The following is a 20,904-nucleotide window of genomic DNA, read 5'->3' as shown; positions in this document are numbered from 1 at the left end:
GTTAATGCCTTTGTTAAAATAGCAGACAGTGGAATTGCTTACAAACATTTTAACACTCATATATTCATCTTGCAGCATCTGCAAGAGAAAGTGCACAGGAGAGCTTTATGCAATATCAATTTTCTTTCTTCTTAAAGGGTAAATCTTCTTTGGCCTCCTTGTATCGAGAGACAATGGGTCAGCACCTGGAGGTGGTCAGTGGTTTGTGGAGCAGCACCTGGAGTGGCTATAAAGGCCAATATTAGAATGACAGACTCTTCCACAGGTGCTGCAGAAGAAATTGTTTGTCGGGGCTGTTACACAGTTGGCTCTCCCCTTGCGCTTCTGTCTTTTTTCCTGCCAACAGCTAAGTCTCTTCGACTTGCCACACTTTAGCCCCGCCTTTATGGCTGCCCGCCAGCTCTGGCTATCGCTGGCAACTGACTCCCACGACTTGTGATCAATGTCACAGGACTTCATGTCGCGTTTGCAGACGTCTTTAAAGCGGAGAGATGGACGCCCGGTGGGTCTGATACCAGTGGCAAGCTCGCTGTACAATGTGTCTTTGGGGATCACCTTCATCTGCCATCTTCCACACGGCTCACATGGCCAAGCCATCTCAAGTGCCGCTGACTCAGTAGTGTGCATAAGCTGGGGATGTTGGCCGCCTCGAGGACTTCTGTGTTGGAGATACGGTCCTGCCACCTGATGCCAAGGATTCTCCGGAGGTAGCGAAGATGGAATGAATTGAGACGTCGCTCTTGGCTGACATACGTTGTCCAGGCCTCACTGCCATAGAGCAAGGTACTGAGGACAGAGGCTTGATACACTCGGACTTTTGTGTAAATACATCATGATTAGTTTGTACCATAAAGGCAAGAAATTACAGTAATAGTATCAGAATATTATAATATGCTACGTGCAGTTAAACCTGATAGTGAATGAAAAGATCTGGCTTTTAGGAAGAAGTGGCTATGCATTGTGATTAGACTTCTATAAAGTTAAATCTTAGCAAATAGGGGGAAGAAGTCTAAAGGTTAACTACATTTTTCCTGTGTTTTAGGTCATGGCACTCCAGGTATTGAAAACTGGCTCAAAATACAGTCTATAAAGAACGATAATGACTTCATATATTTTCCAGTGATCTGCATTTCCGTCCTCCTATATTTACAGGGCTTCCTGAACTTCACAGGAAAAATTATGTATATCCAGATGCAGGGAGGAAAGTAAGGATAGCTAGTAATCTGTTAGAGAAATGTGATAGAAAAAGAAGTAAAATGTCAGGGAAATGTGGGAAAAATGTATTGTGTTCAATTTTATTCAAGCCCAGCTTCTCACATACAAATTTATAAGAAATTGTCTGACAGCATTGGTGTAAATTAAACTATTTTATAATGATGTAGACTGCCCGACCAGAGGGGAGGCAATATTGGATTTGGTACTAGGTAATGAACCAGGGCAAGTGATAGAGCTGTTGGTGGGCGAGCACTTTGGAGATAGTGATCACAATTCTGTAGCATTCACTGTGGTAATGGAGAGGGATAGGTATGTGCAACAGGGCAAGGTTTACAATTGGGGGAAGGGTAGATATGATGCTGTCAGGCAGGAACTGAGGAGCATAAGTTGGGAGCATATGCTGGCAGGGAAGGGCACGGTCGAAATGTGGAACTTTTTCAAGGAGCAGATAGTAGGGGCCATTGATAAGCATGTCCCTGTCAGACAGGGAAGGGATGGTCATGTGAGGGAACCGTGGTTGACAAGAGAGGTTGAGAGTCTTGTTAGGAAGAAGAAGGATTCGTATATAAAGTTGAGGAAAAAGGGCACAGGCATAGCTCTGGAGGGATACAAGATGGCCAGGAAGGATCTGAAGAAAGGGATTAGGAGAGCTAAGAGAGGGCATGAAAAATGCTTGGCGGGTAGGATAAAAGAAAACCCCAAGGCCTTTTACGCGTATGTCAGAAATATGAGGATGACTAGGGGGACCGTAGGTCCGGTCAAGGACAATAGCGGGAGACTGTGTGTTGAGCCGGAAGAGATAAGTGAGGTTTTGAATGAGTACTTCTCTTCGGTATTTACGAATGAGAAGGGGTGTATTACTGAAGAGGACGGTGGGAAGCAGACTGGTAAGCTCGAGGAAGTGCTCGTTAGGAGGGAAGATGTGTTGGGGTTTTTGAATAACTTGAAGATAGACAAGTCTCCCGGGCCTGACGGGGTATATCCAAGGATGTTATGGGAAGCAAGGGATGAAATTGCAGAGCCGCTGGCAATGATCTTTTCATCTTCTCTGCTGACGGGGGTGGTACCAGGTGATTGGAGGGTGGCAAATGTTGTGCCCCTGTTCAAGAAAGGGAATAGGAACAACCCTGGGAATTACAGGCCAGTTAGTCTTACTTCGGTGGTAGGCAAGTTGATGGAAAAGGTGCTGAGGGATAGGATTTCTGAGCATCTGGAAAGACACTGCTTGATTCGGGACAGTCAGCACGGTTTTGTGAGGGGTCGGTCTTGCCTCACAAGCCTGATTGAATTCTTTGAGCAGGTGACCAAGCAAGTGGATGAGGGTAAACCAGTGGATGTGGTGTACATGGATTTTAGTAAGGCATTTGATAAGGTCCCCCATGGTAGACTTATGGAGAAAGTCAGGAGGCATGGGATAGTGGGGAATGTGGCCAGTTGGATTAAGAATTGGCTAACTGATAGAAGGCAGAGAGTGGTCTTAGATGGTAAATACTCAGCCTGGAGCCCAGTTACCAGTGGCGTGCCGCAGGGATCAGTTCTGGGTCCTCTCCTGTTTGTGATTTTTATTAACGACTTGGATGAGGAAGTCGAAGGGTGGGTCAGTAAATTTGCAGATGATACAAAGGTTGGTGGAGTTGTGGATACCGAGGAGGGCTATTGTCGTCTGCAAAGGGACTTGGATAGGTTGCAGTGCTGGGCTGAAAAGTGGCAGATGGAGTTTAACCCTGAAAAGTGTGAGGTCGTCCATTTTGGAAGGACAAACATGAATGCAAAATACTGGGTTAACGGTAGGGTTCTTGGGCATGTGGAGGAGCAGAGAGACCTTGGGGTCTATGTGCATAGATCATTGAAAGTTGCAACTCAAGTGGATAGGGCTGTGAAGAAGGCATATGGGGTGTTAGCGTTCATTAGCAGAGGGATTGAATTTAAGAGCCGTGAGGTGATGATGCAGCTGTACAGGACCTTGGTAAGGCCTCATTTGGAGTACTGTGTGCAGTTCTGGTCGCCTCATTTTAGGAAGGATGTGGAAGCCTTGGAGAGGGTGCAGAGGAGATTTACCAGGATGTTGCCTGGAATGGAGAATAAGTCTTACGAGGAAAGGCTGAACATTCTAGGCCTCTTCTCATTAGAACGGAGAAGGATGAGGGGTGACATGATAGAGGTTTATAAGATGATCAGGGGAATAGATAGGGTAGACAGTCAGAAACTTTTTCCCCGGGTGGAGCAAAGCGTTACAAGGGGTCATAAATTTAAGGTGAAGGGTGGGAGATATAAGGGGGATGTCAGGGGAAGGTTCTTTACCCAGAGAGTGGTCGAGGCATGGAATGCCTTGCCCGGGGAAGTTGTTGAGTCAGAAACTTTAGGGACTTTCAAAAGGCTTTTGGATAGGTATATGGATAAAGGAGAATGATGGGGTATAGATTAAATTGTCCTTGACAGAGGACAAAGGATCGGCACAACATTGTGGGCCGAAGGGCCTGTTCTGTGCTGTATGTTCTATGTTCTATGTTCTATGATGGTTTAATTTTCTCTGTACACAATAAGAAAACAACAAAAATGTAATATTTTGCCATTTCACATTCCGCTGTTTTTATTTTTTTTTATTTAGAGATACAGCACTGAAACAGGCCCTGCGGCCCACCGAGTCTGTGCCGACCATCAACCACCCATTTATACTAATCCTACACTAATTCCATATTCCTACCACATCCCCAGCTGTCCCTATATTTCCCTACCTATACTAGGGGCAATTTATAATGGCCAATTTACCTATCAACCTGCAAGTCTTTGGCATGTGGGAGGAAACCCACACAGACACAGGGAGAACTTGCAAAGTCCACACAGGCAGTACCCAGAATTGAACCCGGGCCACTGGAGCTGTGAGGCTGCGGTGCTAACCACTGCGCCACTGTGCTGCCCCACTATTTCTTGGTGTATATACAGGGAAAGGGGGGAAAGTAAAGAACACCAAAAATCAGAAATATATGACGTGTAAGAAAGATCCATTCATGATATGCAAGAGCTGGTAATTGCATTTTAAAGGCAATCCATCACTTCATTTAATCCTGCAATTAGGGGGGGAGCATTTTGACATCATTACGGCAGCATGATATTCCTGCTGGCAAACATTCCAATCCACATCAATTAGCTGATTATTTAGTATTTACATACATCATGTCCTGTTGGGATTAACTAATACCCTTTCACAAATATCAACATGTTTTATTGTTTCGAAACAGAGCTAGAGATACTTGAAATGAATGCAGCCTTTGTACATACAGACTGTTACTTCATAAATGCACTACACTGACTGGAAGATTTTCGAAGTTTTAAAAATTGCAGTCAATAAGATATCCTTTCATGTTTCAGCTCTGTTTTTTTTATGCAAAGATCAGTGAGGCAAATTGTTTGGGGAAAATTCTGTCTTTTCCTTTTTCAGATGGAAAATCGATGCAAGCTATCATAATTAAAATACTATGAGTTCTGCTGGCAAGGTTATCATGCTAACAGCAGTCAGGATTTGCTAACAGTGAGATCAAGAGTGAAGGCAGCAGAGGCTAATAAAGAAACACAGAATAGAAAACAGCAACATTTGATTCAAAAAGGCATGCAGGAAATGGAAATGCGTATAAATATCAGACACTTAAATGTCTATGACTGTATTAGTAAAAATAGTGTTGAGAACTTAGAAAGATTTTGTGCTGTGTCTAAGTTAAAGAAAAATTATTGTACTGAACTGTCCCTGTAAACCTCCCAGTACTGTGAGATAGTAGTAGTGAATACATGTATTTTTGTATGAAATTCCTCTTTCTGCTATTTAACCAAAAATGTTAATTAATTTAAATACATCAGCACCCACATTTAAATACAAGACAAATAACTTTCATACAAGTGTGTTAATGTGTTCATCACTAACACCACAAAATGCCATTTCAACCCATCCCAGTATTATCTGTGAGGGAATCCATTCTTAATTTTGCACACAGAGCAAAGTGTCTCATTTGTCCTTCTGTACAGCAAAATGTTCTTCTCTCAATCAATGCCATTTTTCTTTACTGAATAGAAATCAGCTTCTCTACTAATTTGGTAGAAATTAGTTTTGGTTGAAATTCATAAATATTTGTGCACAGGGGCGGCACAGTGGCGCAGTGGTTAGCACTGCAGCCTCACAGCTCCAGCAACCTGGGTTCGATTCTGGGTACTGCCTGTGCAGAGTTTGCAAGTTCTCCCTGTGACCGCGTGGGTTTTCGCCGGGTGCTCCGGTTTCTCCCACAGCCAAAGACTTGCAGGTTGATAGGTAAATTGGCCATTGTAAATTGCCCCTAGTGTGGGAAGGTGGGGATGTGGTAGGAATATGGGATTAATGTAGGATTAGTATAAAATGGGTGGTTGATGGTCGGCACAGACTCGGTGGGCTGAAGGGTCTGTTTCAGTGCTGTATCTCTAAATAAATAAAAATAAATAAAATAAAGGACACTTGGACTTCTTAGTAGACTTGGAAAGCTCCATGACTCCTAACTGCTATGGCCTTAGGAGTTCTATGATTATAACAAGAACCATCACTTCAAATTGCCTACGAAAATAATTTGGAGCTGCCCAACCCTGATAAAATACATAACTGGCTGGATATTATTGCATGCAGAACAGAAAGTACTTCCCTTACATTTTCAATCCCCTTTTAGTGTTTTTTAAAGAGCATCTTTCCCTATTTCCATTACTATTACTTTCACTAATATTTAGGAGTGTCAATTGACACTCATTTTCTCTAATCCTACATAATAAAAACTTGGGAGGTGCCATATAACTGTTATCGAAGGCCTAAGATTAGCTAATGCCCTGAAGTATCTGATAGTGATATTAGACAAAAGAGACCTAGTGTAAATAAATTAACAGTATAGTAGCTGTCAGTTGAGTTGCTTGTCAGTATGCTCAGTGTGACTGGTGTGTAATGATGTTCACATTGAAGAATTAATAATCGTTACATCATAACTACAGTTTTACCAAGAAATTACTTGTAGTTGAATACTGATAAATCTACTGCTGATGATCATCTGGTAAATGAGAATAAGTAATATCTTTTTGGGTGGAATTAAAGCAGTTAACAAAATCAGAAGAGATCTCTGACTTTTACAAAAAGTGGTTAAACTTGCAGAATCCGCCAGAAGTTAACAATATGCTTGTGGGCACAGCAAAGAATGAATGTGCAGCTTTGTAAGTCCGACATGGCTACTGGGATATGAAGTCCAGAAAGATACAGTGTACTTGGGAAGAACAGCAGGTCCTTGGTTTTCGTGCATGTGTTTTTAATGGAGTTGTCATTTCCTATCCATTACTCTGCAAAACACCCCCTCTCAATTGCACAACATGTCCTTGATTTACATGCATCACAATCTGCTCAAACCATCAATTTTGATCCTATTTTTGCCACATGAAAAATATCCCGAATGTTTCATTTTACCACCACATGTGGAGTCTGAGCCACACCCTAGGTGGAGAAGGATGAAGGGTTATTAAACTGTTCTGCATTTGCGAACGGAAGAAACTGCAGCCTGTTGTAGCTGGGATAATAAGGAATGTTAAAAACAGAGCATAAACAAGGGCAACACTGCAAACATGGGACCAGATTAACCCTTAGATTGCCAACAGATACAGAGATATTTTTACAGCTACATGGGCTGATTGTCTATGTAATTACTCAAATGTCAAGAGTACTTGCATTGCGTAATATTAACTCTATAAACTACTAAAATAAATATCTAAAATAGAATTTTCATTGGAAACAAAAATTTGTTATTTTTTTTTCTGCTGACCCGATTGTATTTTAGCCCCATTTCTTCAAACGTTCCTTTTCTCTCTTTAATTTTACTTTTTTCCCAGCTAATCTAATCTATTATGCCTGTTAACTTCCTTATTTTATTCAAAAAAGTCTATATCTTTTATTTGCCATCTTCCTTCAGGCTCTTTGTCAATTTCAGAGTTTAGACCAACTTCCAAAAAAATCTGAGTTTCCATTTGTTGAAAATCAGATTTCAAAGTGGATTTTCCACCCAATCAAAAGCTTAGAGTGTAAAGGTCAAGCAGGTCAATTTTTGACATAAAAAAGATGTTAAACACCAGAGAAACTCTGCTGACAAGTACATTTGGCAGCAGCTTCTCAAGATACAACTCGTACATGAGTAACATCTGTGACACTGAAAGGGTCAAACCTTATTTCTCTCTCTTCCCAAAAAACAAATACTACATTTCCCACCTATTGAACAAGAAGTGGGATGGCCTAGCCGAGGTTTGCAGGCTCAGCCAAATTAACATAATGTGGGTGCAATACATTAGGAAGTTGCCATTATGGCGGAAGATGTTTCTTGCTGCTGCTGCAAGATTTAAAGGTCTGTAGCAACATAGAGGATGAGCACACCCAATGTAGAACCTTCTAGTAGCCCTGGAAACCAGGAACACTGAAAGTTCAGCAGAGCAAATTGAGATACCCATTTTTTGTCAGATGAGGGATTTCCTTATTTAGAACTCCATGACTGCAGACAGCAAGGAGAGCTAGGACTAGCGTGCACATCATATTCTTCACCCATGAAAATTGCAACCGGAGTCTGACAATGGGTGTCGGTCCCCAATTTGCATATTTATACAGCCCTATCCCCCGTTTTGGGTGAGATTGGTGGACAGCAATTTCAAGGGAATATTGAATCAGGCAAGCAAATAGGTGTCCAAGGTTCCCATCAGATTTTTCTCTGCTGGCTGCCCATTTTCAGACAAAAATTAGCGGTCACCCTTTGAAAACCCACCCCTCCCCCTGTCACAATCAGCAATTAATTCTGTTTTTATGTTTTTTAAACAGTAGTACCATTCCTACCATTGCCTGTTCCATTCAAACCTTGGTTACTGCCACCTTTAGTCATGCCGTCCTTCTAAGCTCAATCACCTTTTTTAATTATACTTCTACATTTGTCTTCCAATTTTGGAAAATGTATTAATTTTTTTATGTATCTCAGCCCAGCACCTCAATAACCAGTAGCTGCGGTAAATCTGTTGTCAAAGTCTAAAATGTTCTTTCTTTTAGTGAATTGTTTCAGCAAAGTTCCTGTTCTCTGAATGTAGGTTCCATAATACCTTGGTTTTGTAGGCAATTTTCCTGCATTTATCGACACATAGCTAAAAGCCACAATCGTTAGTGAAGCTTAATGGTTCATCTCTGCTTGTAAAGTTGTGATGTGTGCATTGGTAGAAGTTATATTCCATTTGGTGGCTTAAATTATCATCAGGACCAATTGACTTCTCCAGAATTTGAAAAGTGGTATTCTTATGACTCAGTGCATCGATGCTTGGTGCAGACAGAGCTACTACCAAAAGTGTTTTACACATGTATGAAGGATGATTCAATCCTACATCACTGTGGCATGAGTCATATGGTACAATAGGATTGCAATATGACTTACATGGTGCAATAACGCTGCAGTTTGAGTAACATGTTTGTGACACACAGAAAAGTTATACTGTCAACTTTGAGAAGCATTTTAAAAGATTTGAAACCAAGTATACCTCTTTGAATCATTGCTAGAGCAATGCTACAGCACAACTGATGAGTTTGGGTGATGTGGAGAAACTGCTCGGTGTTCACTATTATAGTTTATATAATGTGTACCTCTTAATAGTTTTATGTGTTGTAACATGCTCCTAGCTGCATGTTATTTTGCATCTGCTGGTAATTGCACCCTTTTTGTATGTCAAGTCAGTGAGACATTAACAGGAATCAACCACATTCCAGATTTTGCAGTTGTACACCAGAAGCAGAAGAAATCTATGTTTCAGTGGGAAGGAGAAACCTCCAGAAAAGGGGAAGGGCAGCCTGACTCCCCTTAGTTCTCACAGTTTGCTTCCTTCTTGAATAAAACCTTGAACTTTTACAAATGCTATTATTTTAAATTGGCTGCAAAGGTCGCTATGCATTGCAGTCAGACCCTCAAAGGAAACAGTACTATAGAAATACTTATACCAGTCATGGTGGTAAAGGATTAATTATATTTGTTATTCAATTGTATGTATTTATGTACATTATTTCAGTGCAGTATTGAGGGACTGCTGCAGTGTCAGAAGTGCATTCTTTCTGAGGAGACATTAAACCAAGGCCCCATCTACCCTCTCAGGTGGACATAATAAATCCAATGGCACTATTCAAAAAACAGCAGCAGAGTTATCCCCAGTGTCCTGGCCAATATTTATCCCTCAACCAATATCAATAAAACAGATTATCTGGGCATAATCTCATCGCTGTTTTGTGGAACGCTGTTGTGTGCATATTGGCTGTCACATTTCTGACATTACAACAGTGATTACACTTCAGATACTGCATTGGCTGTAAAGCACTTTGGAACATCATGAGGTTGTGAAAGCGTTATATAAATCCAAGTCTTTCTTTCCTAATTTATTCAGGTGTGATGACAGTGCTACAAAAGAATAGAAGAAGGTGCTCACCATTGCCTTCTCAAGGGCAATGGGTATAGGCAATTGCTAGCGATGCACATATCCCGAGAAAACATAAAAAAAGGTGTAGTCCATTTAGCCCCTCAAGCCTGTTCTACCATTCAGTTAGATCATAACTGATCTGTACTCAACCCCATTTACCCACCTGTACTCCAGGTCCCTTTATCCCCTCAACTAACAAACATCTCTTGGAAAAAGTGCCTCATGACTTCACTCCTACTTGGCCTAGCTCTAATTGTTCTGGATTCCACCAACAAAGGAAATAGCTTCTCTTCATCTACCCTGTTGAATTTCTTTGTTATTTTAAAGGCAATAAGATTAACACTCACCTTTTTAAACTCAAGTGAATAGAAACCAAATTTATGGAATCTGTCCTCATAATTTAAACCCCAGTATCATTCTGGTGAATCTACACTGTAACCCCTCCAAGCCAATATACCTTTCTTGAGGCAGTACTCCAGATGGGATTTGACCTTGAGTCTGCACAACTGAAGCATCACTTCCTCATTTTTGCATTCAAACCCCCTCGCTATAAAGGCTAACATTCCATTTATCTTTTTGATTATTTTTTGAACCTGTGCATTAGCTTATAGCAATTTGTATACATGGACACCTAAACTATTTTGCTCCTCTACAGGTCCTAATGTCTCCTCATTAAGAAAATATTCCAATTTGTCTTTCTCAAACCCAAAGTGAATGACTTCATACTTTCCCACATTGAATTCTATTTGTCATAGATCTTCCTACTCACTTAGTCTGTCTATGTTCTTCGATAAGTTCCTGCTCCCTCTATACATGCTGTGCCTCCTAACTTAGTGTCATCTGCAGATTTGGGTATACAATTCTCTATTCCTTCATTCAAGTTATTAATATATCTGGTGCAAAACTGAGGACCCAGTTTAAATCCCTGTGGAACACTACTTACCACATCCCTCCAATCAGAATATGCTCCCTGGATAGATAGAGAGAAATTATTTCCAGTGGTCGCGGAGTCAAGGGCCAGTGAATCATTGTCTAAAAATTAGAGCCACACTTTTCAGAAGTGAAATTAGGAAACACTTTTCTTCCCAACCTGACGTTGGGTTCCATTGCTGGGGGGGGGGGGTGGGGGCACAGTTTGTGGCAGGGGTTGTGGGGGGGGGGGGGGGTGCGCCGGAGAAGCAGTGCAGCAGCGGCCGCCACAGAACCCAATGCCCTATCTTCCTGGTGGCGGGGAAGCTCCATGGTAGCCACTCCTCCACTCTGCAAAGGGACCCAATGTAGCATATTTAAATAACACATTTGCATGAATTAAAATATAAACCACAGCAATCTTACCTTCAGTCACCAATCGTCAGCATGACGAGTGGCACCCATGCGCCTTTACTTTCCCGTCCAGAGAAAGCTGGCGCCACCGAGGTGGGGAAGGGGTGAACTCTGCACTCTGATGGTCCATTAGGGGGGTGGGGGGAAGGGTCAACTTTGTACTTTGTGTATAGGGAAGTGGGGGGAAGGAGTGAACTCTGCACTTTTAAAAAATTCGTTTCTTGGGATGTGGGTGTCGCTGGCCAGGCCAGCGTTTATTGCCCATCCCTAATTGCCCATGAGAAGGTGGTGGTGAGCTGCCCTCTTGAACCGCTGCAGTCCATGTGGGGAGGTACACCAATAGTGCTACTAGGAAGGGAGTTCCATGGTTTTGACCCAGTGACAGTGAAGGAATATAGTTCCAAGTCAGGATGGTGTGTGGCTTGGAGGGGAACTGGCCTTGTCCTTCTAAGTGGTAGAGGTCACGGGTTTGGAAAGTGCTGCCTGAGTAGCCTTGGTGTGTTGCTGCAGTGTATCTTGTAGATGACGCACACTGCTGCCACTGTGCATCGATGGTGGAGGGATTTTGTTGTGGATGGGGTGCCAATCAAGTGGGCTGCTATGTCCTGGATGGTGTTGAGCTTCTTGAGTGTTGTTGGAGCTGCACTTTGTGTACAGGGAGGGGTTAACTCTGCACTTTGTTGAACTGTCTGCAGAGCTGGCAGCCTTTTAGAAATGGCACCAGCACCTGCTTCCACATCAGTGACACCTTCAGCGGTGTCACCAATGCTGCCCCAACCACGTGATTGAGGGGGGGAGGCAGCCGCCATGAATATGTAAAGTGGCCGCCTGCCACAGATTCATGTCGGCGCAGGGGTGCAGGTCCCATGGGGGTGGCTGCCATTTTTGGCACAGCGGAACTACAAAATCCAGCCCAAAGGGTGTTAGAAGTTTGAAACCCTCTTCCGCAAACAACAATTGATGTTAGAATGATTGTATTTTAAATCTGAGATTGATAGATTATTGCTGAACAAAGGTAGGGATATAGGGTGGATATGTGGAGGTAGGTCACTGATTAGCCATGATCTCAATGGTGGAACAGGCTCGAGGGGCTAAATGGCCTATTCCTGTTCCTATATTATCCCTACTCTCTGCCTCCTATCTCCCAACCAATTACCAACCCATGCAATAAGATTACCTCCAATTCTGTGCATTTTCATTCTTGCTGATAATTTCTAGTGAGGGACCTTATCAAACACCTTCTGAAAGCTGACATAGACAGCATCCACAGACATGATTATCCACCATGCTGGTGAACTCCTTGAGAATTTCAAATAGATTAGTCAGACCTGACCTACCCTTCACAAATATTTGCTGACTGTTGTCCAAGTGCTCAGTCACTCTGTCTTTGATGATAGATTCCAGCAACGTCCACACAATTGACGTTAAACTAACAGTTCTGTAATTGCCTCAGTTCTCCCTCCCTTCATTCTTAATTAATAGACTACCATTTGCAATTTTTCAATCCAAAAGCACAATTCCTGAATGTGGAGAGTTCTGAAAAATTATAACTAATGTATCTACAATTTTGTCACTTAAAAAAAAATCCATCAGGGTTGTACAGGGAGAGGCAGCGGGGTTGGGATGGGGGAGGGGGGGGGCGCCTACCATGGGCACCAGCGACTAGCAGAAATGTTCTTCTACTCCTTCTGGCTTCACTAAATAAAATTAAACTTACTTTTGCAGTGCCAGCCGCTGCTTCAGAGTGGAGCAAGTATGATGTCTGGCGTTTGACACAAGCAGCCAATGCTGAACGCTCATTTAATATCTGTAACCCCCTCCAGCCCTAGAACCTTCCGAGAATTCCAATTCTGGCTTCTTATGCATCCCTGACTTCCTTCACGCCTCCATTGGCGGCTGTCCCTTCAGCTGCTTAGGCCCTAAGCTCTGGCTCTGGATTCCTTCCCTAAACCTCTCCTCCTCTCTCACTTCCTTTTAAGATGCTTCTTATAACCTACCTCTTTGACCAAGTTTTGTCCCAATATCTCCTTGTGTAGCTAGTGTCACATTTTTGTCTGATAATGCTCCTGTGAAATGCTTTGGGCAGTTTTACTATGAAAAGGTGGTATTTAAATGCAAGTAGTTGTTGTTGTATTTACACAACTGCCAGTATATTACTACTAATCAGGAGATCTATAGACAACAGGAATCTTCCATCCTTTGCTCTTTAATTCTACTTTAGTGTTTCCATTGCCTAATCACTGTTTCTGAAATCCCTTCTTTTTACTGCTGTAATTGTCTCTTTTATCAATATTGCTGCTCCATCTCCTTTCCCAATTTCTTTCTCCTTTCTAAAGATCCTGCAACCTGGCATATTTGGCTTCCAATTATACCCAGCTTGTAGGTAGGCCTCTGTTATGAATATTGCATCATTCTCTTTAAGGTGAATTTGTGTTTCTAACTAGGTTGTTTTATTTTTTATGCTATGTGCGTTTGTGTACAGATTTTGGTAACTATCTCCACCCAGTCCAATTGGCATATTGGTCTTTTTCTCATACTTATTGACTTACTGTAAAGTTTTTCCTCTCACCCCCAAACTAGCTTAAAAGAAAAAAGAAAGACTTGCATTTATACAGCACCTTTTACAACCACCAGATGTCCCAAAGCACTTTACCGCCTATGAAGAACTTTTGACTGTTGTAATGTAGGTAACGCGACAGCCAATTTGCACGTAGCACACTCCCAAAAATAACAATGTGATAATGGCCAGAAAATCTGTTTTCGTGATGTTAATTGAGGCATAGATATTGGGCAAGATACAGGAGATATATCCCCTGCTCTTCTTTACAATAGTGTTGTGGGTTCTTTTACGTCCATCTGAGAGGGCAGAGGGGCCTGAGTTTAATGTCTCATCTGAAAGATGGCATCTCTGACAGTGCAGCACTCCCTCAGTACTGCACTAGAGTATCAGCCTAGATTTCTGTGCTCAAGTCCTGGAATGGGACTTGAACGCACAATGCTCTGACTCAGAGGCAAGAGTGCCAGCAACTGAGCCTCGGCTGAGACACTAAAATATTTAAGTCTATCCCCATTGCACTTTTTACATGGGTGCCAAAAGTGGTCCCAGTGTGCCACGAATCGGAAACCTGGTGAATTCTATACCACACTTCTAGCAACATGTTGACAATCTTTCTCTCCCTGCCTGGTCCAAGGCACTGTACAAGATTACTATCCTGTTGGTTCTGCTCCTTACTCTAGAACTTAACTGCTTAACTCGCAGAACATCAAACCTATTCCTATCTATGTCATTAGTTCCCATATGAATATAGCCTCTGGCTGCTCACCCTCCCATTTCAGAATCTTTGGTATTTGCATAGTCCTTAACCCATAGATCCAAATCTCCGGGTTTATGGTGCAGAATATGACCTTGGATTTTTTTTTTGGATTTATAGGTATAATATAAGTGTAGTAGCCAAGTACTGTAATAACTGTAAAGACTGGGGTGCAGATCTGTTCAAATGTATAACATCATATGACTGCAACACTGAAGTTAATGAATTGATTTTTGATCCTCTTGATGAGAATGTTAGAAAGTTTAAGACTAACAAATACCACTGCTAAATGTGTACTGATGATATAGACTCAGAATCAACCTCGTATTTCCACACCATGGTTGTAACATTGAATCCCTTTCACGTTGAGAAAGCCATAATTGCATGCAGGGGCCTCTGTGAGAAATAATTCAGCAGTCGTAATAACTGAGCACACAACTATCAAGCATTTGTTTCTTGCGGCAAAACATGTTTGTTTTGTAGATATGACGGCAAAATGTAAATGAGATTCTCAAGGGCTTATGCTGCATTCAGTTTGCCCATGTGGTAGCACAAACAAAAGGTATTTAAATTGCATGTAAATGATGTGAATGGTTGGACTGTGCCCTAATTATATGATTGCAACATCTTTAACAATTTAGGAACTTTAAGCTTTTAAAGCAAATTACCAATGGTGAAAGAAAATGTCTAAGAAAAAATGTATGTGAGAACGAATGACTGCACTCCCAGAATCACAGGAAGAAATAGCAACACATTTTATATGATTAAAATGGCATTGCAATGTAACATTAAAAAAGACACTGCGTTATGCAGATTGGAGACTACCATATGGGCAGATATTCTGTAGCATGTGAGGGTGCAGAAAAGATTTACGAGAATGGTTCCAGGGATGGGGGACTTCAGTTACGTGGATAGATTGGAGAAACTGGGGTTGTTCTCCTTAGAGAAGAGGAGGTTGCGAAGAGATTTGATAGAGGGCTCAAAATCATGAGGGGTCTGAACAGAGTGGATAGTGAGAAACAGTTCCCATTGGAAGAAGGGTTGAGAACCAGAGGATACAGATTTAAAATGATTGGCCAAAGAATTAAAAGTGACATGAGGAAAATCTTTTTAAGCAGCAAGTGGTTATGATCTTGAATACACTGCTTGAAAGGTGGAGACAGGTTCAATAGTGGCTTTCAAAAAGATATTGGATAAGCACCTGAAGGGAGAAAATTTGCAGGGCTATGGGGAAAAGGGTCGGGAAGTGGGTCTAGCTAAATTGCTCTTGTAAAGAGCTGCATGAGCCCAACAAGCCTAATTACTGCCTTCTGTAACCATTCTATGATTCTAGGTTCACAACTCCAGTAGGAGGTCTGGGCCCAACGCAATTCCTATTCCACTGTTATGGTGAACTGAAACACAGTAGCACTGTACATTGACAAAAACATGCCACAAAAATTATCAGCTGTAAAAGTCATCCGTAATTGGATTGAAAACAGACTCCAAGGTGTAGAAATGCATTTTGGGTGGCAGCACAAAACAAGTAGTATCATATTTGTCACCTGTTATGCTCCCTGCCCTGATAGTCAATTCCATTACCCACAATGGACTGAATATTGAGTGGCGCATAAGATGGCCACTGATGAGACAGCACCAGTTTTGTGCTACAGTCCAAGCTGAATTTCTACTCCAGGACAATTGTATCCAGGATTTTGGTGCTCTGATTTAGGAATAAAGAGATAGATTCAGAAGGGGTACAGGCAGCCCTTTCCAGCACAGACATTGGCAATTGAACTGGTGTGACAAGGCCCTTCGACATAATGCTGATGGGACGATTTTAACTCTCAGGCCTCACTTACATCCCACAAGCCAGCTGCCTGCTCAAAATGCACAGAAAGAAGCAGCTGGCCAGATTTTGATGGGTCTAAATTGCGCAATCAGGATGCCATTTGCTGTCACTAGGCTAAGTCACGAGCGGGTACTTTCCACGGGTGGAATGGGGGATCCTGGGATAACAGAAGCCCAAATATTCCTTGTAGAGCCCAGAGGAGCTCGGCTGCTTCTCCTAGCCCAAATAAGGAAAGTTTTTGACTTACCTTAGAGAACACCTCTTCTTCTGTTTTCAGGATTTATTGAGCAAGTCGCACACATCAGGCACCCCACTCAATACGTCGATAAAACGGCATTAGGATCCTAATAACATCACATATTAATAATTATTTATGATGCTCCCATCTAAGTCTCAGCCACCTAAAACAATTACTCATTTAAGATGATGGCCGGCAAGAATTGAGCAAAAATAGAGTGATAAGTCTTCCCATAGTTATTTTAACTATGCTCGCTCCAATCCCACTTGGCAGAGTATGTTAAAAATCCCTCCTGTGTACTTTGCAAATAAAAATTACAGCTGGAGACTATGCTGTTTGAAAAAGAGTGCACAGTTTTTACTACATTTAAAGAGTGACAAATCACAATCCGAGGTGAATTTCCTTGGAACTTCTCCCACTGTACCTCATTGAACAGGGTTTCTGCCAAAGAGCTGCTGACGTTACAGCAACAGAGATTGAGAACTCATGCCCAGAAAATTCACCCCCACAGTTGAGAACATATTGAATTAAGGCAGTTTGCATTGTGATGATGCTTAGCATTCAGCATCTTTCAATTACTTTAAATCACTAGTTTGCATTTTGCATTGAAAAGCAGAATCTGTTCAGGTCTGAAATTAGTCAGATGGCGAGATCTCCTTATGTTTTAAAGGGAGTGGTGATCAAGCTGCAGCAAATTTTATGGAAAGTTTTGCCTGTAATTTTCTTGCTACCTCTGCTGTTCTTAAATGCTCGTCTCCTTTATAAAATAATGAAACCCTGGAAGGCAGCTACTAAACATGACGTGTTGAAGAGTATTATAAAATCACTTAAACTCCACTTTTCTGAGAATGACAAAAATGAGCTTGAACTGGCTTAGTTATGCCAACTGCTCAAAGGGCAGGTTGCACTGAATTTTACAATGAGAATCTCTTTGCCTAATTTGACAGGTTACTTATGGGCTGCAGCTTGCCACTAAAGGGGAAGTTATGGTGATGGCAGAAAGGTGGGCTAGTTGCTTACAGCGGAGAAATTGCTTCTCCTTGATGCTGAAGACTTGGAGGTGCTGTTGGAGGAAATGCCCCAAAAGAGGCTGGGCCTCTGTGTAGCTGAAGGCCACCCTCTAGTGAAAATACTGCTGGTCGGTGCAATATCACTAACCAAGTCAACTGGCTACAAATGAAAAATCGGTTTGTTGGCATCAAGCATAAGATGATGGTCACTGTGATTCTCACTTAAACATACATTTCTGGTGGAACCTATCAAATCTGGCACAAACCTAAAATAGGACCTGCCACACAAACCCTCTGGGAGATATCATTTAAAGCTCTGTATGCAGCTATTGCCCTTTTCACATACTTTCCATTGGGCCACTGCTGGATGACACACTTTTCTTGCATGTGGAGCTGGCAGCCAAGGAACAACAAACAAGGATAGCGTGGGCAAGTCCATGGGAAGTACATTGACAGTGTTGGGTGAGACTACAAGGAGTACAAGGACAGTGAATGTGAGACGGTAGGGAGTACAAGCACAGCTGGGCTGAGATCACGTGGAGTGCAGTGACAGTGAGGCAAGACCGAAGGCAATACAGTGACAGTAGGGATGAGACTGCATCAACTGAGAGATGGTGGCTTAGTGGTATTGTCACTAGGGCTAGTAATCCAGAAGTCCAGGCTAATGCCCTGGGGACTTGGGTTCAAATCCCACCGTGGCAGCTGGTCGAGATTAAATTGATATGAAGCTATCGTTGATTGTTGTAAAAAAATCCATCTGGTTCGCTACTATTCTTTAGGGAAGGAAATGTGTTGTCCTTACCTGGTCTGGCCTGCATATGACTTCAGACCCAGAGCAATATGGCTGACTCTTAACTGCTCTCTGAAATGGACTAGCAAGCCACTCAGATGTCAAGGGCAATTAGGGATGGGCAACAAATGCTGGCCTTGCCAATGACACCCACATCCCATGAAAGAAAAAAAAAGATGCTGAGGCAGGCAGTCCAAGATGCTCCATTATTAATAGCAGCATTTTCAATAGGGTCAACAGACATGGATGCAGATGCTAGTCCTGGTCTTTTATGATTTGTTCCTCTGTGTTTCCTTCCTTTGGAAAAATGCAGGCTGCACATTGACATGCACAATGATGCTTCTGCAGTCAGTTACCACCTGAATATTAATTAACTGCAAACCCTTGATGTTCACATAATTGTTCACCATGAGTTTGATTAAATGGAGCCCTGATACTTCATGTGCACTGTGTTTGGAGCCTTGAACTTGAGGGAATCCTGGCATCCTTGAGAACCCTGAAAGTGCTTCATCTTGTCAGCCTCATTTACACAGAAAGAGTGATGAAGGTGTTCCCCTTGCAAACATAGTGCTTGCTACATCTGCATATTGCAGATTGCCTGATTTGACAAATGACACCTTGGGTGGCCTAGAAAGATCTGGTAGCACCAAATCTTCATGTTGTGATAACCTTCATTTCTACAGGAAGAACCAAGTCTATTCTAGATGTCTTCAGCTCATCCTGAAAGATAGCACAAATTTCTCTTGTGATTAAAGACAGTAAAGGGAAGGTTTTCCTCTAACACATTGAGATATGTTTGGAGAGGTCTATAAGCACAGGTTCCAATGTAGCGACAGGTGTGGACAAACTACCCAGGAGCTTGCTGCACCTCCAATTCGTGAACCTACATTAACTCCACTTCCTCATATTAATTATGCTGGATATTTAGATTACTCTGCAAAAATAATTAATTCATGGAGTAAAATGCAATTGAAAACATTTGTCAACAACTGAAATGATTATCTTCCTTGAAGAAGCTTACCTGTGGAGGCCAGGTCCTAGGAAATCCACTTGTCCAATTTAGATGGGCAAGGTGCTGCATTCTGTGGGTGGAGCTTTGCTCAAGTCCAATATGGGGGCAGATTTAAAGATTTGATCCATTCAACTGAGATACGTGCAGGCAAATAGCTGTAGTTATATAGAATCTAGCATATAGCATTTTGAACAGACTTTCCTTTTCAAATCATGACAATATGTGTAAATGTGGAAGATTTAGAACTGACAAGACACTGTTGGTACAAATACAAATGGTCACGATCTTTCACCTGAAGAAGGAAGATCTAAAATGTTGGTATCTGTGAGATATTTTGGTTACTCCACGGCCACCTGGCCTATAGCAGACGTTTCTTCCAGCCTCTCCCCATTTCTCCCCCCCCCCCCCCCCACCACCTCATTTATGAGTTATTTCTCTCTCCTCTTTAGGTCTGCCTCTTGCTTGTCCTGCAGGGCGATTCATTCATTCATACTCTCCATGGGGATGATAACAACAACCCAGGTAATTCATCTGTGATTTTCATTCTTTGGGAAGAACTTCACTTTTGCACTTTATTCTGCTTCAGTGAAATTGGAAACTCAGTGTCTCCGGGGTGAGGGGATAGGTGAGGTACAACTAAGCAAAGTCACTTTGGGTTGACTTGGCACTAAGGTTACTTATTTTCCTTGTATTTTTGAATTGTCAATCCTCTGTAGTGGAATTAGTAATCTCTATACCTGAGCCAGGTGCTTCTGCAGTATTCCAAAGCTCTATTGTCATTTGAGTAGCCACCCTGACTCACTGATACGGCCATTAGGGTTATAGCCACAACTAGAGGATGGGATTCTTCCAGTAATCTGCAGCTGTCTTTGCCTAAATGGGTAGTGTGGTCCCATCTTGACAAGCAGTAAGAAATTTACCAAATCTCTGTACTGATAAACTGTACATCCATGTACAATTTAGGGTCTTAATTTTTGGTTCTTGCTGACCTGCACCTTGGCTTAGGAAAGTGATATAACATAGAAACATAGAAAATAGGAGCAGGAGTAGGCCATTCGGCCCTTCGAGCCTGCTCCACCATTCATTATGATCATGGCTGATCATCCAACTCAGTAACCTGTTCCCGCTTTCTCCTCATATCCTTTGATCCCTTTTGCCTCAAGAGCTATATCTAACTCCTTCTTGAAAACATACAATGTTTTAGCCTCACCTGCTTTCTGTGGTAGCGAATTCCACAGGCTCACCACTCTCTGGGTGAAGTAATTTCTCATCATCTCAGTCCTGAAAAGTTTACCCCATATCCTTAGACTATGACCCCTGGTTCTGGACTCCCCCACCATCGGGAACATCCTTCCTGTATCTACCCTGCCAAGTCCTGTTAGAATTTTATAAGTTTCTATGAGATCCCCCTCACTCTTTTGAACTCCAGTGAACATAATCCTAACTGACTCAATCTCTCCTCATACGTCAGTCCCGCCATCCCAGGAATCAGTCTAGTAAACCTTCGCTGCACTCCCTCTAAAGCAAGAACATCGTTCCTCAGATAAGGAGACCAAAACTGCACACAATATTACAGGTGTGGCCTCACCAAGGCCCTGTATAATTGCAGCAAGACGTCCTTGATCCTCAAATCCTCTCGCTATGAAGGTCAACATACCATTTGCCTTTTTTACCACCTGTTGCACCTGCATGCTTACCTTCA

At 42.2% G+C, this 20,904-nt stretch overlaps 1 long non-coding RNA gene across 1 annotated transcript in view; it reads right to left on the bottom strand.

The window, feature by feature from the left end:
• Positions 1-575: 575 nt before the first annotated feature.
• Positions 576-20,904, bottom strand: part of LOC137347168 (uncharacterized) — a 32,035-nt gene continuing 11,706 nt past the window's right edge. The window contains exons 2-3 of the long non-coding RNA XR_010968883.1: positions 16,400-16,496; positions 576-814 (exon numbers count right to left, since the gene is read on the bottom strand). This is a non-coding gene — a long non-coding RNA (uncharacterized lncRNA). The remainder of the gene's footprint in view (positions 815-16,399; positions 16,497-20,904) is intronic.

This window comes from Heterodontus francisci, chromosome 31 (genome assembly GCF_036365525.1).
Source record: "Heterodontus francisci isolate sHetFra1 chromosome 31, sHetFra1.hap1, whole genome shotgun sequence".
NCBI classification, from domain to species: domain Eukaryota; kingdom Metazoa; phylum Chordata; class Chondrichthyes; order Heterodontiformes; family Heterodontidae; genus Heterodontus; species Heterodontus francisci.
The sequence above is the reverse complement of the archived record's forward strand: the minus strand, read 5'-3'. Positions and strand labels throughout refer to the sequence as shown.